General features: G+C 44.7%; 2 non-coding genes across 2 annotated transcripts; both read left to right on the top strand.

The window, feature by feature from the left end:
• The first annotated feature begins 11,369 nt into the window (after positions 1-11,369).
• LOC149265736 (5.8S ribosomal RNA) lies at positions 11,370-11,523 on the top strand. The gene has a single exon (XR_016261399.1). It is a non-coding gene; the product is annotated as a 5.8S ribosomal RNA (ribosomal RNA).
• A 247-nt stretch (positions 11,524-11,770) lies between these two features.
• LOC149265735 (25S ribosomal RNA) lies at positions 11,771-15,157 on the top strand. Its single transcript, XR_016261381.1, has one exon. It is a non-coding gene; the product is annotated as a 25S ribosomal RNA (ribosomal RNA).
• Positions 15,158-16,274: the final 1,117 nt, after the last annotated feature.

Raw genomic sequence — 16,274 nt, 5'->3', positions numbered from 1 at the left:
GTTCGTTGGAAGGCATGGGCCAAGGGTGCAAGCTTCCATAGTTGGTTCTCTCGAAAAGGCAGCGGCAGTTGATGTGTTGCTTGGGTGAGCTTTTTCACTGGTGGTTGGGTCGAGGAAGTGGTTACGCGCGCGCCTGGTAGCTCAAACCTTCTGTGAGGGGAGATTGTCAGGGTGCGGTCAGTATGGGATGGATGAAGAGCAGTTCAACCCGTTGGGCTGGCCACCCTAGTCCCTCTCGACCGTTCCTCAACATGCCCTCGCGGAAGGGTTGGGTTTTGAGGTAATGAAAAACCCATCCCTCGGTCTGAGCTCCATCGAGATCGCAATTTTCACCACCGACCGGCATGAGGGTGGCAATCTTATCTCGTGCCTCTGCTGTCGAGGGAATTCCTAGTCCTCTCGTGACCCACTCCCCTTCTCGGGGAAAAATAAGTAGCGGGTTGTGTCTTTGTTCCTCCCTTTGGATTGTGGGTTTTTTGTGGGACTTGTGTCATTTCTTTGTTTCATGGTGTGCACTTTTCGAACTTCCCTCTCTCTAGTGGCCTTGCACCATCAATGTATTTGTGGCCCACGGATTTCTCCAGCGTTGAGTGTCGGCCCGTGACAACTCCTCTTTGGAGTTTGATTCTTTGACCCCCGTTGACTCTCTCGCTGGAAAGGTTGTTGGGTGTTTTGTACACGGAGGGGTGCCATGGTGGGGTGGGTTTGTGTTATTGGCGGTAGTCTATTTGTCGTTTGAAGTCTTATGCCACTGGGTTGGGGGGTTGTTTGCCTCTTAGTGTCACACGGAATCAGTCAAGGGTGCGGACACAACTGACCTTCCTAGAAGTCTAAGACATTCTAATGACAAACAAAACAAACTGGAGCTATCCTTCTCTAAACATACATTATGATATGAGAAATCAAGTGTTTCGTTCTTACCTTTGTCCAAATGCTGTTGTAGAATTCCAAGCTTTGTTGATCTGGATGAGCTCCTCCTTTTCTCCAAAACCTGCAATCACCAACAGTCAAACAATTAAATAGCACCTGATTATAACATAAAACAAAGCATATTCAACACATAGACCAAGGAGTACATGAAATAACCCATTAACAACAAGTTATTGAGAAGAATGGACCAATTTTCATTAAAGGTAATCAAAAGGAACCATTACAACCTGAGCCTTGGTGTTGTGCAAGCTCCTTCCAGGGTCCACAAGAGTCTTCCTCTACTTTGACAAAGCTCACCCACTTCCAAATAGAACAAGTAAAGATGACAATCTCTCCTCACAAGCTTCTAAATGGGAGTCCTAATTCCTGCAGCATTTACCCTTAGAAATCTATAGCTTTCAACCCTCTTCCTTCTGGCTCAATGCCTCTTTTTGTAGTGCTCAAGAGGAAGTTAATCAGGTCCACCATCAATGGGATAGTCCCCCTCTTTGGATGGGATCACTCCCTTATTGATGGGATAAGTTCCTCTTTGATAGGAGTGCATGAACCATCTGGAGGCGCTCAATACACATCAAACAACCTTCTAGAATGCTCTAGAAATGACCACAAGTAAGTTTTTGAAGATAAAACTTGCGCATTTTAACCTTTTCAGAGGGACGCACCTGCCCCTTTAGATACAGAGCGTCCTTGGACGCAGACCTTATGAACAAAAGGTGCGTACCCGCAGGCAAGGCTTGAGAGAACCTGCGTACCCAGAGATAAACATGTTTATAAAGACTTTCTCTCTTTCTTGGAGTTTGACATGAATAGTAGAGGCATAAGACTTGCTCAAGAGGGTAGTATGACTGTTGATAGAGCCATACCAACTGTAAATAGCCATGGTGACATTTTTTAGTGTAACAGATTGCCCCCTAAAGTGCGAAGCCTGGAATAGATTAGGGTTTTGTATTATCTAGGAAGGGTGAAGCGCTTTATCATTTCGAGGATTATCTCGTGGAGAACCTGGTTGGAACCTGCAATTTTCAACACAAAATACATGGATAAGATTATATCATCACTGAGGTAGGCATTCCCATACTCAGATAAAAACTTTAACTAGCAGACTAACTACTCTGATACAGGAATGATTTTGCAGTACATCATAATCATAGACTTTTGTAGACACAGTATGGGCACAGCCATCTGTTTATGATTAGTCTACTTAGATAATGAATACAAAACTCCTCGCAGCCTGGATGGTAAAGATTTGATCCAGGGTCTTCATTCCTGCTTCTCGAATTGGTACGATTCTAGCCATGCGAATAAATGAGTCGATGTCGAACATGGTAGAAACCACTTGATTACCAGTCAATGATGTGAACTGTTAACAAGCGTGAGAGAGACCACCAGTAATGTCAATGGTTCTCAAAGTACCCAGTACAATCCATGAGATGTGAATGAATGAGTTGATGTCGAACATTTCACGGAATCCTTCGATCGAAAGTCAATGATGTAAACTGACGTCAAAGGCGAGAAACCTGCCATTGATGCATGCACACTTCAAGGCACTGACGATTTCTAAGTCATCTATCTAGATAATGTGCTGATGTCGATAGAAAGTGACCCGTTGCGGGCAAGCCCACAACACGAAATCATTGTTCAAGTTGAAGAAATGTTGCTGTAAGGACTGACTCAGGGATGGTCAAATGGATGACAAGTATTTTGCAGATGAAAGTTTTGTTTGCAGACCTCTTGGACACATAACGACACGACAGATGGTTTGGTGCTAAATAACTCAAAGTTAATCCCTGGAACCCGGTTGAAGACTTTCAAAAGTGGTTTGATTGACTGTGAGGTAAAAGATTTCCCAACCCAGGTGAATGAAAAGTGTCGTGTCCAAGAGTGGTAATAAAGTTTCTTTTGAGACAAAAGGTAACAAATAGGCTCATTCTTCTCTCTTTTCCCCCACCATTTCTGGCAAGTACCTCTTTATTTTTTAACAAGCTTGAGGAGGATAACATATGTTTGATTATAAGCTCATCCTTCGGATGAGTCCAACCCAGTTTTGATTCGAACCCTAGGAAGGAGTGGTTCGTTCCTGTTTGTAATTGAACAGGTCCTTTACTGTGAAATGTTTAACGAGCCCAGTATAGGAGAAACTCGGCGTTTTTCAATTTTAGAGAGTCTGAAAAACTTAAGGAAACTCCAAGTTGAACTTTTTCGTAAATTTGTGTCCCTCAAGCCCGAAAAAGTATAAAATAATACCTGGGGGAACCGCTTGATCTTGCGACCAAGGAGTACTTTCATAACTAGTGTCACTAATCTGAAAAGTAAAAAGCGATCAAGGAAACGTCATTTTATTTCCGTATCGAGTTTGAAACGACAAAAACACGACAATCTTTTCCTGATTTTACGGTCAGAAAAGAGCTATAAGGGGACCGTCTTTTAATTTCATTTTAACGAGTGTAAAAGAAACGCTCGGCAATCTTTTCATGTTTTAGGAGTCAGAAAAGGGCTTAAAAGATGACTCTGAGGTTTCACTTTTTCGTAAGTTTTAACGAGTTCGAAAAAATGATAAAAATGTACTCATATGGCCGACTTTCAATTTAATTTACGAGCAGGAAAAGACGGAAAGAACTCGGCATTTTCATTTTTTTTTTTTACGAGAATGAAAGATAGCAAAATAAACTCGGGATTTTCATGAGTTTAACGAGTCTTGAAAATAACTGAAATTGACTCGAGATAGGTTTCATTTTTACAAAAGCTTGAAACAGAGAAAAACTATGCTTCAAAGTAGTTTCATTTTTTCACAAGCTTGAAACAGAGATAAAACTGTGCTTGATGCCCCCTAAGCATAACTGTTAGAGCACATGCCCCCCTAGCCTCATTTCATTCAACCAGTTGGATGAAATGAAGGTTGAGTTACGAGATTACTTGAAAGACTCGACCTACAACTATAAGAAAATTACGCAAAACTAAAATAACTAACCTAAATACTTAACATTTATGGGATCTAGTCAATCTCTCGACCCAAGAAGAGGAGGATTTGTTTCATTTTTTAACGAGCTTGACACAGGAAAAGAACTATGCTTGGATTCGGTTTCATGTTTACGCAAGCTTGAAACGAAAAACTATGCTTGTTATAAGTTCGCATGCCCCCAGCATAATGACGCAAATCAAGGTACATGCCCCCCAAGCTTTATTACATTCAATGAGGTGGATGGAATGAAGCTTTACTTTCAAGATCTTGGAAAGAATTGTGGGAGATGTTTCATTTTTTAGTGAGGTTGACACAGGAAACGAACTATCCTCAAAACCCTTGTTTCATTTTTTAAACGAGCTTGACACAAGATAAGGAACTATGCTCATAACTACTCTCTACAATCTACCTAAATAAAAACTCTACTCTAAAAACCTTGATTCATTTTTTAACGAGCTTGACACAAGACAAGGAATTGTGCTCTAAAATCCTTGATTCATTTTTTAATGAGCTTGACACAAGACAAGGAACTATGCTCATAACTACACTCTATAATCTACCTATTTAACCTACCCTTGTTTCATTTTTTAATGAGCTTGACACAAGACAAAGAACTATGCTCAAAAATTTCGCATGCCCCCAGCATAATGATGCAAAGCGAGGTACATGCCTCCCAGGCTTCATTGCATTCAACCGACTGGATGAAATGAAGGTTTACTTTCAATATTTAACTTGAAAAGGGAGTTGTTTCATTTTTAAGGAGGTTGACACAAGAAAAGAACTATCCTCATACCTGATTCATTTTTTAATGAGGTTGACTCAGTAATAGGAACTGTCCTCATAATCCTACTTTCTACAGTCTACCTTCATATCCTAAAATCTACCTGATTCATTTTTTAATGAGGTTGACTCAGTAAAAGAACTATCCTCATGCTCACTGATTCATTTTTTAACGAGGTCAACACAGTAAAAGGAACTTTCCTCATACTCACTGATTCATTTTTTAATGAGGTTGACACAGTAAAAGGAACTTTCCTCACTCTCACTGATTCATTTTTTAACGAGGTTGACACAGTAAAAGGAACTTTCCTCATCACACTCTGATCATGGCTTCCAACTGGAAGAAAGACATGTCAATGGACACACCTTGATCATGGCTTCCAAGAGGTCTTCATCAGAAGGAAGAACAGTTCTCTGGAAGGAACACATGTCAAGGGACTCAAAAGGGATAAGAACATCGTGTTCAAGTAATCCCATAGAGTTTTCCATGTCAATTACCGGATCTAAATCAAAGGAAGATGAGAAAACAGTGAGAGGCTCACTTACATCGGTAACTGAATACATGGGACCAGTTGCCACATAATTAACCCGTGGCAGGGTAGATACCACTTTAGAATCAGGAACATTTAGGGGTGTCATATTATTGGTAGTTGAAACAAGACTAGGGAACGAGAGCTGGTCTACAGTCACAATACTGCCATTGTGAGGGAAAGACATCACGCGAAAGAGTGTCGATACGACAGCTTTCATTGCATAAACATAGTCTCGCCCAAGGAGTAAATTGAAATCCAAGGGACCTCGAACTACCATAAGATCAATACAGACAGTTTTACCTTCCAAGGTAATAGAAAACTTAGGAAGGATCCCTAAAGGTTCACTAACGGTTCTGTTAAAAGCTTTCAGATTCTGCGTAATAGGCGCAAGCTGAGGGGAACCCAAAGCTTTCCAAACAGTTGAGGATAAAATACTAACATAAGCACCTTCATCTACCTGAGTACGATGTATGTCCCTACCACCAGCCTTGACAATGATTTGGAAAGGAATGGAGGAAGGAAGACGAGGTTCTGTCAGTCTATTCCAATCAAAGGAAAAGACCTCAGTGCTTGGAGGGGGTTCTATAGAAACAGGTGAAATGCCCCCCGGCATAGAAGAATCTGATGTAACAAGAAGAACCTGAGCGGTATGAAGTTCACTCTCTAAAGGGAAAGCGGGATCGACCGAATGTGAAATTGAATCGACCACTTGATCAACTAATTGATCATCAACCTGGGTGACATGAGTTTCACTCTCCAATGGAAGAGTGTGATCGATTGTAGTTGAATTTAGATCAATCACTCCGTCAGTTGACGGTAGGTTGGGAGAAAGTTTACGGTAACCAGTTGGAAACTCTTGCTGTCGAACAGTAAGGTTTTCCAATAATGTTGAGGCTTCATCCATGTGAGGGCAAACATGAGTTTGATGACTCCCTTTGCATAACTTACAAGGAAACCTAACTTTACCCTTTTTCCCAGGAACTTGACTATCACTGGTTGATGGATCAACGGAAAGTTGATGAGATTTTTCTGACCATACTTCCAAGACCTTTGGAATACCAGGACAATTGACAAGGAAGTGGTCACCCTTACAAAGCCTGCAAGGGTATTTGGGTTTACGGTGCATGTCGGAATTTTCCTCAACACAACTAACACTTACAACCATGGTTGGTTGGTTGACTTCTTTCTTATCTTGCTTCTTCTTCTTCTTCTTCTTCTTCCCTTTCTTCTTCTTCTTAGCCTCCTGGTTACTAGCCTCAAGGCTTTTACCAGGCGAAGAGGAAGAAATGGAGGAAAAAAAATTAGGCGAAGAAGGTAAAGGGTCAACAAAGGGTTGGTGATGTTGAGATGGTGAACTCTGTTGAGGTGAAGCATCCGGTTGAGATGGAACAATTGGAGTATTTTGGGCCAACGAAGTTGAAAATAACCATATCGGTAAACCTATTGTAAATCCAGGTAATGACAAAGTAGCCATATAAGGAGGACCAACATTCCCAAAGTAAGGAAAAGTACTAGGATTCTCATTAGGAGGGGTTCCTAGGTTGATAAATTCCGGAACATTTGCCATTATATTCAACTTCAATGAATTTTATTAACAATTTTAAAACTAAAATTAACAAGTCACAATTCACACCTAACAATTAAAATTCACAATTCACACCTATGGTCTCTAAAAGTAAAAACAAACAAATTAACACGTGCTATCAAATCTAGGAGTCAAACCACACACAAACAGTAAGCTCTCCGGACCGAAAACACTAGTTGGTGATGAAGCCCAACCTCGTAGAATTCAGTACAAAAATGGCGGGTGGAACAGTTACCTTGACAACCTGCTTAATAAATAGACTGGACCAAGTTCCTCCACTTTAACCGTCTCGAGTGAAGTGAACCCCCCAGAAAATCCAAGTGAGTATAGCCGACGTCTGCTCCAGGTACAGTGGGACCTTCCCTCCACCGTCACCTTGGGTAGAATCCTAAAGATTATGGTCACTAAGGTTACCAACGGCAACAAGTACACCTGGGGGAACAGTCTAAAGTCCGACAGCACGCAAGGGCAGAGTAGCAAGCTCAATCCCCTTACCGGCTCCTTGACAGTAATCCAAGGTTTACCGATAAGTGACCCCTGGCTCCTCGACAATGGTTAATCCGAGGTTTACCGTTTGTAATACGTACTGTCTGGCGTCGTTCCCAACGAGGGAGGATGGATCCCCTCACTGGTTCGGACACGAGCTCGTGCTTCTCCTTTAAGAGGAGCTTTCCCAGAGTGTAAATGTAACAATTGGATTTGATTCTATCACAAGATCATCTACTTGTTTGGTTTTACTGTCTTGGAGAGTTAAGTACTCACCTACTCCAAGGCACTAGCCTAAGCTATGTTGGTGTTTCAGAGCCCTAGAAATGTAAAAATTACTAGATGAATTTTAATTAAGCGTTGTGTTATTAAGGCTGTTATTACTCAAATGGGTAAATGGAGATGAAACCAATGGTGTTATGACCCGACTCAACTGAATGCAATCGAATATGATAATGTAATCTTTTCAATTCGATGAATCCTAACTAAAGCAAGGATAGAGTTTCCATTCACTTCCAATAATGCAAAAAATTGATCACTAAGAGAAAATATAACAAATTCTCTAATGCACTAATTTTATCAAGAAAAACTAATGCAAATCAATTCCAAACCATTTTTTATATTTTTATTTTTGTGTAAATTCAAATCAAAGAAAACTGATCTAAATCTACGATTGATTTTTCAGAATGTAAACTATGCAATTGTCATCTATGCACAATTCGCTTGAAAAGTATGCAAATGTAATCTATGCACGTTTTTCATTAATATTCTGAAAATGAGAATTCTAATTATGCAAATGTGATCTATGCAAGAGAATTTTCAGACACAAGATGATTCTAATGTGATCTAAGAACCAATCAAGTGCAAGTCGAGAAAATTGGGTGAGAGTTCCAAAGATCAAAAAATAAAAACACTCAAAGGCGATTAACACTCATACACAATTTAGCCCCCCCCGGCGAATGAGGGGGAATTTTTTTTGCAAAAACAGAAGCAAAAAGATGCAAAATTGTGAAAAGACTGAGCCAAACCTCCAAGTAATGACCAAAGGAAATCAAATTAAGAATTTCTCAAAAAAGAGACTCAAAACACCCAATTGATGAAAGCTTAAAGCAGGAATGCCAATGAAACAAGCTTAGGTGAAGATTTATGGCAGGTAACTAGTGGATCTGGGCAGTAAAAACTAAGAAAAAGCAAAATCTAAGAGCAAAAATGCAAAAAATGGAATTTTCTCAAATTTTAGCAGGGGACGCAGGCAACCCGTTAAGACAGGTGCGGGCCCGCACTGTGCACACAGCGACAGTGCGTCCAGGGACGAACTGTGCAATACTCAGAGGGTGCGTCCTACTGGAAAATTCAAGAAAAACTAAAATGAAACTAACCCTAAGCTAACCCACCCAAAAACAAAGTCACAGAGCCAAAAACCAGAAAAATAAACCAATTTTCTCAGAGCAAAGTTCACACAAAGGAAAAGACTTTTCTCATCAATGGAATCCCCAGCGGAGTCGCCAATTTGTCACACTGAATCAGTCAAGGGTGCGGACACAACTGACCTTCCTAGAAGTCTAAGACATTCTAATGACAAACAAAACAAACTGGAGCTATCCTTCTCTAAACATACATTATGATATGAGAAATCAAGTGTTTCGTTCTTACCTTTGTCCAAATGCTGTTGTAGAAGTCCAAGCTTTGTTGATCTGGATGAGCTCCTCCTTTTCTCCAAAACCTGCAATCACCAACAGTCAAACAATTAAATAGCACCTGATTATAACATAAAACAAAGCATATTCAACACATAGACCAAGGAGTACATGAAATAACCCATTAACAACAAGTTATTGAGAAGAATGGACCAAATTGCATTAAAGGTAATAAAAAGGAACCATTACAACCTGAGCCTTGGTGTTGTGCAAGCTCCTTCCAGGGTCCACAAGAGTCTTCCTCTACTTTGACAAAGCTCACCCACTTCCAAATAGAACAAGTAAAGATGACAATCTCTCCTCACAAGCTTCTAAATGGGAGTCCTAATTCCTGCAGCATTTACCCTTAGAAATCTATAGCTTTCAACCCTCTTCCTTCTGGCTCAATGCCTCTTTTTATAGTGCTCAAGAGGAAGTTAATCAGGTCCACCATCAATGGGATAGTCCCCCTCTTTGGATGGGATCACTCCCTTATTGATGGGATAAGTTCCTCTTTGATAGGAGTGCATGAACCATCTGGAGGCGCTCAATACACATCAAACAACCTTCTAGAATGCTCTAGAAATGACCACAAGTAAGTTTTTGAAGATAAAACTTGCGCATTTTAACCTTTTAAGAGGGACGCACCTGCCCCTTTAGATACAGAGCGTCCTTGGACGTAGACCTTATGAACAAAAGGTGCGTACCCGCAGGCAAGGCTTGAGAGAACCTGCGTACCCAGAGATAAACATGTTTATAAAGACTTTCTCTCTTTCTTGGAGTTTGACATGAATAGTAGTGGCATAAGACTTGCTCAAGAGGGTAGTATGACTATTGATAGATCCATACCAACTGTAAATAGCCATGGTGACATTTTTTAGTGTAACACTTAGTGACGTGCTCCAGACACTGGTCTCATCGTGGCCCTTGTCTTTTCTATTGGTCAATTTTAGGTTGTGATTTATTTGCTTGGTTGTTTGCTATGTTGTAAAGCTGGAAAGGGTGTTGTGCTGAATGCATGTGGGAGGGTGTGAAGAGGTGGGACGCTTTTTTGATTGGGTGCCTTGTTTGATTTCTTTTTGGTTAGCAGACATCTACTCGGGGTGTTGTTGAGCTTCTCTCTTTTCTCGGGATCTTTGTTTCTTTGGTGTTGTTTTCTTCCCTTCTTCCTTTTGCCCCTAGCTTTACAGAGGATAGGTGGGATTGTTGTCGATTGGTGTTTGGGAAGGATGAAAAGTAGTGCGAGTTCCCAGGGTGGCCACCCTAGTCCTTCTCGATCGTCGTCCCCTGCAGTTTCCCCCTTTTTTTCCGAAGGCGCGGGGTTTGGGAAGCTTGTTCTCTGTTTGAGCCTCCCCTGGTGAGCCGGTAGCCACGTTTGATATCTCTTGCTTTCCTGTTATTTTCTTCCATTCTTGCTTTTGACCCCTTGACTTTACAGAGAAAAGGTGGGGTTGTTGTGGATTGTTGTTCAAGAAGGACGAAAAACAGTGCGAGTTCCGAGGGTGGCCACCCTAGTCCTTCTCAATTGTCGTCCCCGGCAGTTCCCCCCGTTTTTACGAAGGCACGAGGGTGGGGAAGCTTGTTCTTTGTTTGAGCCTCCCCCTGTGAGCCAGTAGATGCATTTGATACCTATCTTTATTTCATGTTGTTTTCTTCCCTTCTTCCTTTCGGCCCCTAGCTTTACGGGGAAAAGGTGGGATTGTTGTGGATTGGTGTTCGGGAAGGACAAAAAGCAGTGCGGGTCCCAGGGTGGCCACCCTAGTCCTTCTCGATCGCTGTCCCCTGCAGTTCCCCCCTTTTTGTGAAGGCACGGGGTTGGGGAAGCTTGTTCTCTGTTTGAAGCCTTCCCTTGTGAGCCGGTAGTCACGGTTGATATATCCCTTTCTCTCTTGTTGTTTTCTTCCCTTCTTCCTCGTGGCCCCTAGCATTACGGATAAAAGGTGGGATTGTTGTGGATTGGTGTTCCGAAAGGACGAAACGCAGTGCGAGCTCCCGAGGTGGCCACCCTAGTCCTTCTTGATCATTGTCCCCTTCAATTCCCCCCTTTTGCCGAAGGCACGGGGCTTGGGAGGCTTGTGCTTTGTTTTCTACCCTTTTCTTCATTTTGGTCCCTAGCTTTACGGAGAAAAGGGGAAATTGTTGTGGGCTGGTGTCGGGGAAGGGCTAAAAGCAATGCGAGCTCCCGGGGTGGCCACCCTAGTCCTTCTCGATCGTTGTTCCATGCATTTCGCCCCTTTTTGCGAGGGCGTGGGGCTGGGGGAGATTGTCCTCTATTCGAGCCTCCCGCTATGAGGGGGTTAGACACCTTTGTTTCTCTTTCTCTCATGCGTTTTTCCTCCTTTTGCCCCTTGGCCTTACATTTGTTGTGGGGGGTGCCCCTATTCAGTTTTGTGGCCGATTTTTCGGTAATACGTGGAAACGACTCTTGGAAACAGATATCTCGGCTCTTGTTATGATGAAGAACGTAGCAAAATGTGATACTTAGTGTGAATTGCAGAATCCCGTGAATCATCGAGTATTTGAATGCAATTTGCGCCTGAGGCCTCGGTCGAGGGCACGTCTGTCTGTGCATCGCATCCCATTCAAACGCATTCCCTGCAATATGGTAGGGAGCAGCGGAGCTGGTCATCCGTGCCCCATGCGGTGTGGTCAGATGAAATACCTCAAGTGATGTTTCGTGGAGTGTGTCGGTGAGCGGTGATCTTGTCCCCTTGGACGGGCAGTCGGCGTTAGCTGATGCGGGCATTGTGTGGCATCGCTCGAACTTGCTTTGCTCTCTCTTGTCCTCCCATGGGGTAGGGCGGATTTAGCTCCAACTTTGCAACCTCAGCTCAGGAAAGAGCACCCGCTGAGTTTAAGCATATAATTAAGCGGAGGAAAAGAAACTTACAAGGACCCCTAGTAGCGGTGAGCGAACCAGGAAGAGCCCAACATGAAAATCAGGCAGCGGTGCCACCTGAATTGTAGTCTATAGAAGCGTCCTCAGCGACAGACTTGGGCCAAGTCCCTTGGAAGGGGGCACCTGAGAGGGGTACAGCCCCGTCGGCCCAGGACCCTGCCGCATCACGAGGCGTTGTCGGCGAGTCGAGTTGTTTAGGAATGCAGCCCTAATTGGGTGGTAAGTTCCGTCCAAGGCTAAATACGGGCGAGAGACCGATAGCGAAAAAGTACCGTGAGGGAAAGATGAAAAGGACTTTGAAAAGAGAGTTAAAGAGTGCTTGAAATTGCCGGGAGGGAAGCGGATGGAGGTTGTCGATGCGTCTCAGTTGGATGTGGAACGGCTCAGGCTGGTCCGCCGCTCGACTTGAGGTGCAAACCAACACAGGCTGCTGCATCGCCACAAGCATGAGTGGATTACTGCCTGTCGGTTTGCCGCTGTAGTGGTCGAGGAACCAAGCGTGTGCCCATGTGGCGGGCCGTGTTCACCTGCGCGCTCGTGGTGTTGGTTGTCGGGCTTTCCATTTGACCCGTCTTGAAACACGGACGAAGGAGTATAACATGTGTTCGAGTCAGTGGGTTTGAAAACCTGCAAGGCGCAAGGAAGCTGACGGGCGAGATCCCCTCTCTCGGGGGTGCATCGTCAACCGACCTTGAGCTTATGCGAAGGGTTCGAGTGCGAGCACACCTATTGGGACCCGAAAGATGGTGAACTATGCCTGAGCAGGGCAAAGCCAGAGGAAACTCTAGTGGAGGTTCGTAGCTATACTGACGTGCAAATCGTTCGTCTGACTTGGGTATAGGGGTGAAAGACTAATCAAACCATCTAGTAGCTAGTTTCCTTCGAAGTTTCCCTCAGGATAGCCGAAGCTCACGTGTGAGTTTTATCGGGTAAAGCAAATGATTAGAGGCATCGGGGTGTAACGCCCTCGACCTATTCTCAAACTTTAAATAGGTAAGAGGGTGCGGCTACTCCATTGAGCCGCGTCGTGGAATCGAGAGCTCCAAGTGGGCCATTTTTGGTAAGCATAACTGGCGATGCGGGATGAACCAAAATTCGAGTTACAGTGCTGAATTGCATGCAAACCTAGATCCCACAAAGGGTGTTGGTTGATTAAGACAGTAGGACGGAGGTCATGGAAGTCGAAATCCGCTAAGGAGTGTGTAACAACTCACCTGCCGAATCAACTAGCCCCAAAAATGGATGGCGCTGAAGCGTGCAACCTATACTTGATCGTCGGAGTAATTGCCTGGCTCCGATGAGTAGGAGGACGCGGGGGTCATTGAGAAACCTCGGGCGTGAGCTTGGGTGGATCGGCCCTCAGTGAAGATCTTGGTGGTAGCAGCAAATATTCAAATGAGAACTTTGAAGACTGAAGTGGGGAAAGGTTCCATGTGAACAGCACTTGGACATGGGTTAGTCGATTCTAAGAGATGGGGAAGCCTTGTATCAAGTGCGCACTCTGCATGAACATCGAAAGGGAATCAGGTTAATATTCTCGAATCGGGACATGACGATGGGCGGCAACGTTAGGAAATCCGGAGACGTCGTCGGGGGCCCCGGGAAGAGTTATCTTTTCTTTTTAACAGCTTGCTCACCCTGGAATCGGTTCACCCAGAGATAGGGTCCAGCAGCTGGAAGAGCACCGCACGTCTTGTGGTGTCCAGTGGGCCCTCGGCGGCCCTTGAAAATCTGGAGGACCGAGTACCGTTCATGCCTGGTTGTACTCATAACCGCATCATGTCTCCAAGGTGAACAACCTCTGGTCAATAAAACAATCTAGGTAAGGGAAGTCGGCAAAACGGATCCGTAACTTCGGGAAAAGGATTGGCTCTGAGGGCTGGGCCTAGGGGTCTGCGCCCTCAACTCATGGGATGTCGGCAGTTTTCCCAAGCTGCTCTCATGGCGAGGGCGAGCAGTCGTGTGACGATTGGGCTACGGGCGTAGAATGCCCCCTGCTAGGGGTTTTTCCCTAGGCGTCTAAAAGTCGACTCATAACTGGTACGGACAAGGGGAATCTGACTGTTTAATTAATACAAAGCATTGTGATGGTCCCTACAGATGCTTACGGAATGTGATTTCTGCCCAATGCTCTGAATGTCAAAGTGAAGAAATTCAACCAAGCGCGGGTAAACGGCGGGAGTAACTATGACTCTCTTAAGGTAGCCAAATGCCTCGTCATCTAATTAGTGACACACATGAATAGATTAAAAAATTCCCACTGTCCCTATCTACTATCTAGCGAAACCACAGCCGAGGGAATGGGCTTGGCAGAATCAGCGGGGAAAGAAGACCCTGTTGAGCTTGACTCTAGTCCGACTTTGTGAAATGACTTGAGAGGTGTAGAATAAGTGGGAGCCGTTTTCGGCGCAAGTGAAATACCACTACTTTTAACGTTATTTTACTTATTCCGCCGGGCGAAGACAGGGCACTGCCCTTGTTTTTGGCCTTAAGGCATGTTTCGGTAGGTCGATCCGGGCGAAAGAGTTTGTCAGGTGGGGAGTTTGGCTAGGGCGGCACATCTGTCCTAAGATGAGCTCAACGAGAACAGAAATCTCGTGTTGAACAAAAGGGTAAAAGCTAATTTGATTTTGATTTTCAGTACGAATACAAATCGTGGAAGCGTGGCCTATCGATCCTTTCGATTTTCGGAATTTGAAGCTAGAGGTGTCAGAAAAGTTACCACAGGGATAACTGGCTTGTGGCAGCCAAGCGTTCATAGCGACGTTGCTTTTTGATCCTTCAATGTCGGCTCTTCCTATCATTGTCAAGCAGAATTGACCAAGTGTTGGATTGTTCACCCACCAATAGGGAACGTGAGCTGGGTTTAGACCGTCATGAGACAGGTTAGTTTTACCCTACTGATGAACCGCACTACAATAGTAATTCAACTTAGTATGAGAGGAACCATTGATTCACACAATTGGTCATCACGCTTGGTTGAAAAGCTAGTGGCACGAAGCTACCGTGTGTCGGATTATGACTGAACACCTCTAAGTCAGAATCCACACTAGAAGTGGTGCATGTCACTCTTCGACTGTATCTCGATCCGCAGTAGGGGCGTCACTTTGTCCCCCCAAGGGGCCCGTGTCATTTGCAATCCGCGACCATGAAGCATCTCGGTCGGGGCAGATTTGAAGTTCAATTCCAAACGGTCGTTGAGAAGAATCCTTTGTAAACAACTTAAATATGCGACGGGGTATTGTAAGTGGCAGAGTGGCCTTGCTGCCACGATCCACTGAGATTCAGCCCTTGGTCGCCTCGATTCAGAGCTTCGCTCTTGTCACAAACAAAATCCGGGAAACCCTCTCGCGCCTCTGCCTCTATCCTCCAAACAACAATTTTTCATTACTTGGGGGCAGGAAATTTGGGGTTTCCACGGCGCGACGGAAAAGGTGCCGAAGCTCGGGAAAACTGGGGTTTCCACGTCGCGCCCCGGCGCCCAAAATTTGGGGTTTCCATGCGGCACCCAAAATTTGGGGTTTCCACCTGGCGCCCAAATTTGGGGTTTCCATGCGGCGCCCAAAATTTGGGGTTTCCATGCGGCGCCCAAAATTTGGGGTTTCCACTCAGCACCCAAAATTTGGGGTTTCCATGCGGTGACTAAAATTTGGGGTTTCCACTCGGTGCCCAAATTTTGGGTTTCCATGCGGTGCCCAAAATTTGGGGTTTCCACCCGGCGCCTAAATTTGGGGTTTCCATGCAGTGCCCAAAATTTGGGGTTTCCACGCAGCGCCCAAAATTTGTAGTTTCCACCTGGCGCCCAAAATTTAGGGTTTCCATGCCGCGCCCAAATTTGGGGTTTCCATGCCGCGCCCAAAATTTTGGGTTTCCATGCAGTGCCCAAAATTTGGGGTTTCCATGCCGCGCCCAAAATTTTGGGTTTCCATGTGGCGCCCAAAATTTGGGGTTTCCACCCGGCGCCCAAAATTTTGGGTTTCCACCTGGCGCCTAAGATTTGGGGTTTCCACCAGGCGCCTAAAATTCAGGGCTTCCATGTCGCGCCAAAAATTTGGGGTTTCCACCCGGCGGCTAAAATTTGGGGGCTCCGCCCGGCATAAAAAAAAAAATTGGGGTTTCCATGTCGCGCCTAAAATTTTGGGTTTCTGCCCGACGCAAATTTTTTTGGGGTTTACAAGTCGTGCCCAAGCCTGGGGAAACTTGGGGTTTCCATGTCGCGCCTAAAATTTGGAGTTTTCGCTAGGCGCAAATTTTTTTGGGGTTTACAAGTCATGCCCAAGCCTGGGGAAACTTGAGGTTTCCATGTAGCACCCCGACGCCCAAGCCAGGGGAAACTTGGGGTTTCCATGTCACGCCCCGGCCGAAACCGGCGGTGCCCAAGCTGGGGGAAACCTGGGGTTTCCATGTCGCGCCCCGGCGCCCAAGC

Source organism: Pinus tabuliformis, chromosome 6, assembly GCF_031772625.1.
Source record: "Pinus tabuliformis cultivar Carrire ecotype Pingquan chromosome 6, CPIR1, whole genome shotgun sequence".
Classification (NCBI taxonomy): domain Eukaryota; kingdom Viridiplantae; phylum Streptophyta; class Pinopsida; order Pinales; family Pinaceae; genus Pinus; species Pinus tabuliformis.
The sequence above is the reverse complement of the archived record's forward strand: the minus strand, read 5'-3'. Positions and strand labels throughout refer to the sequence as shown.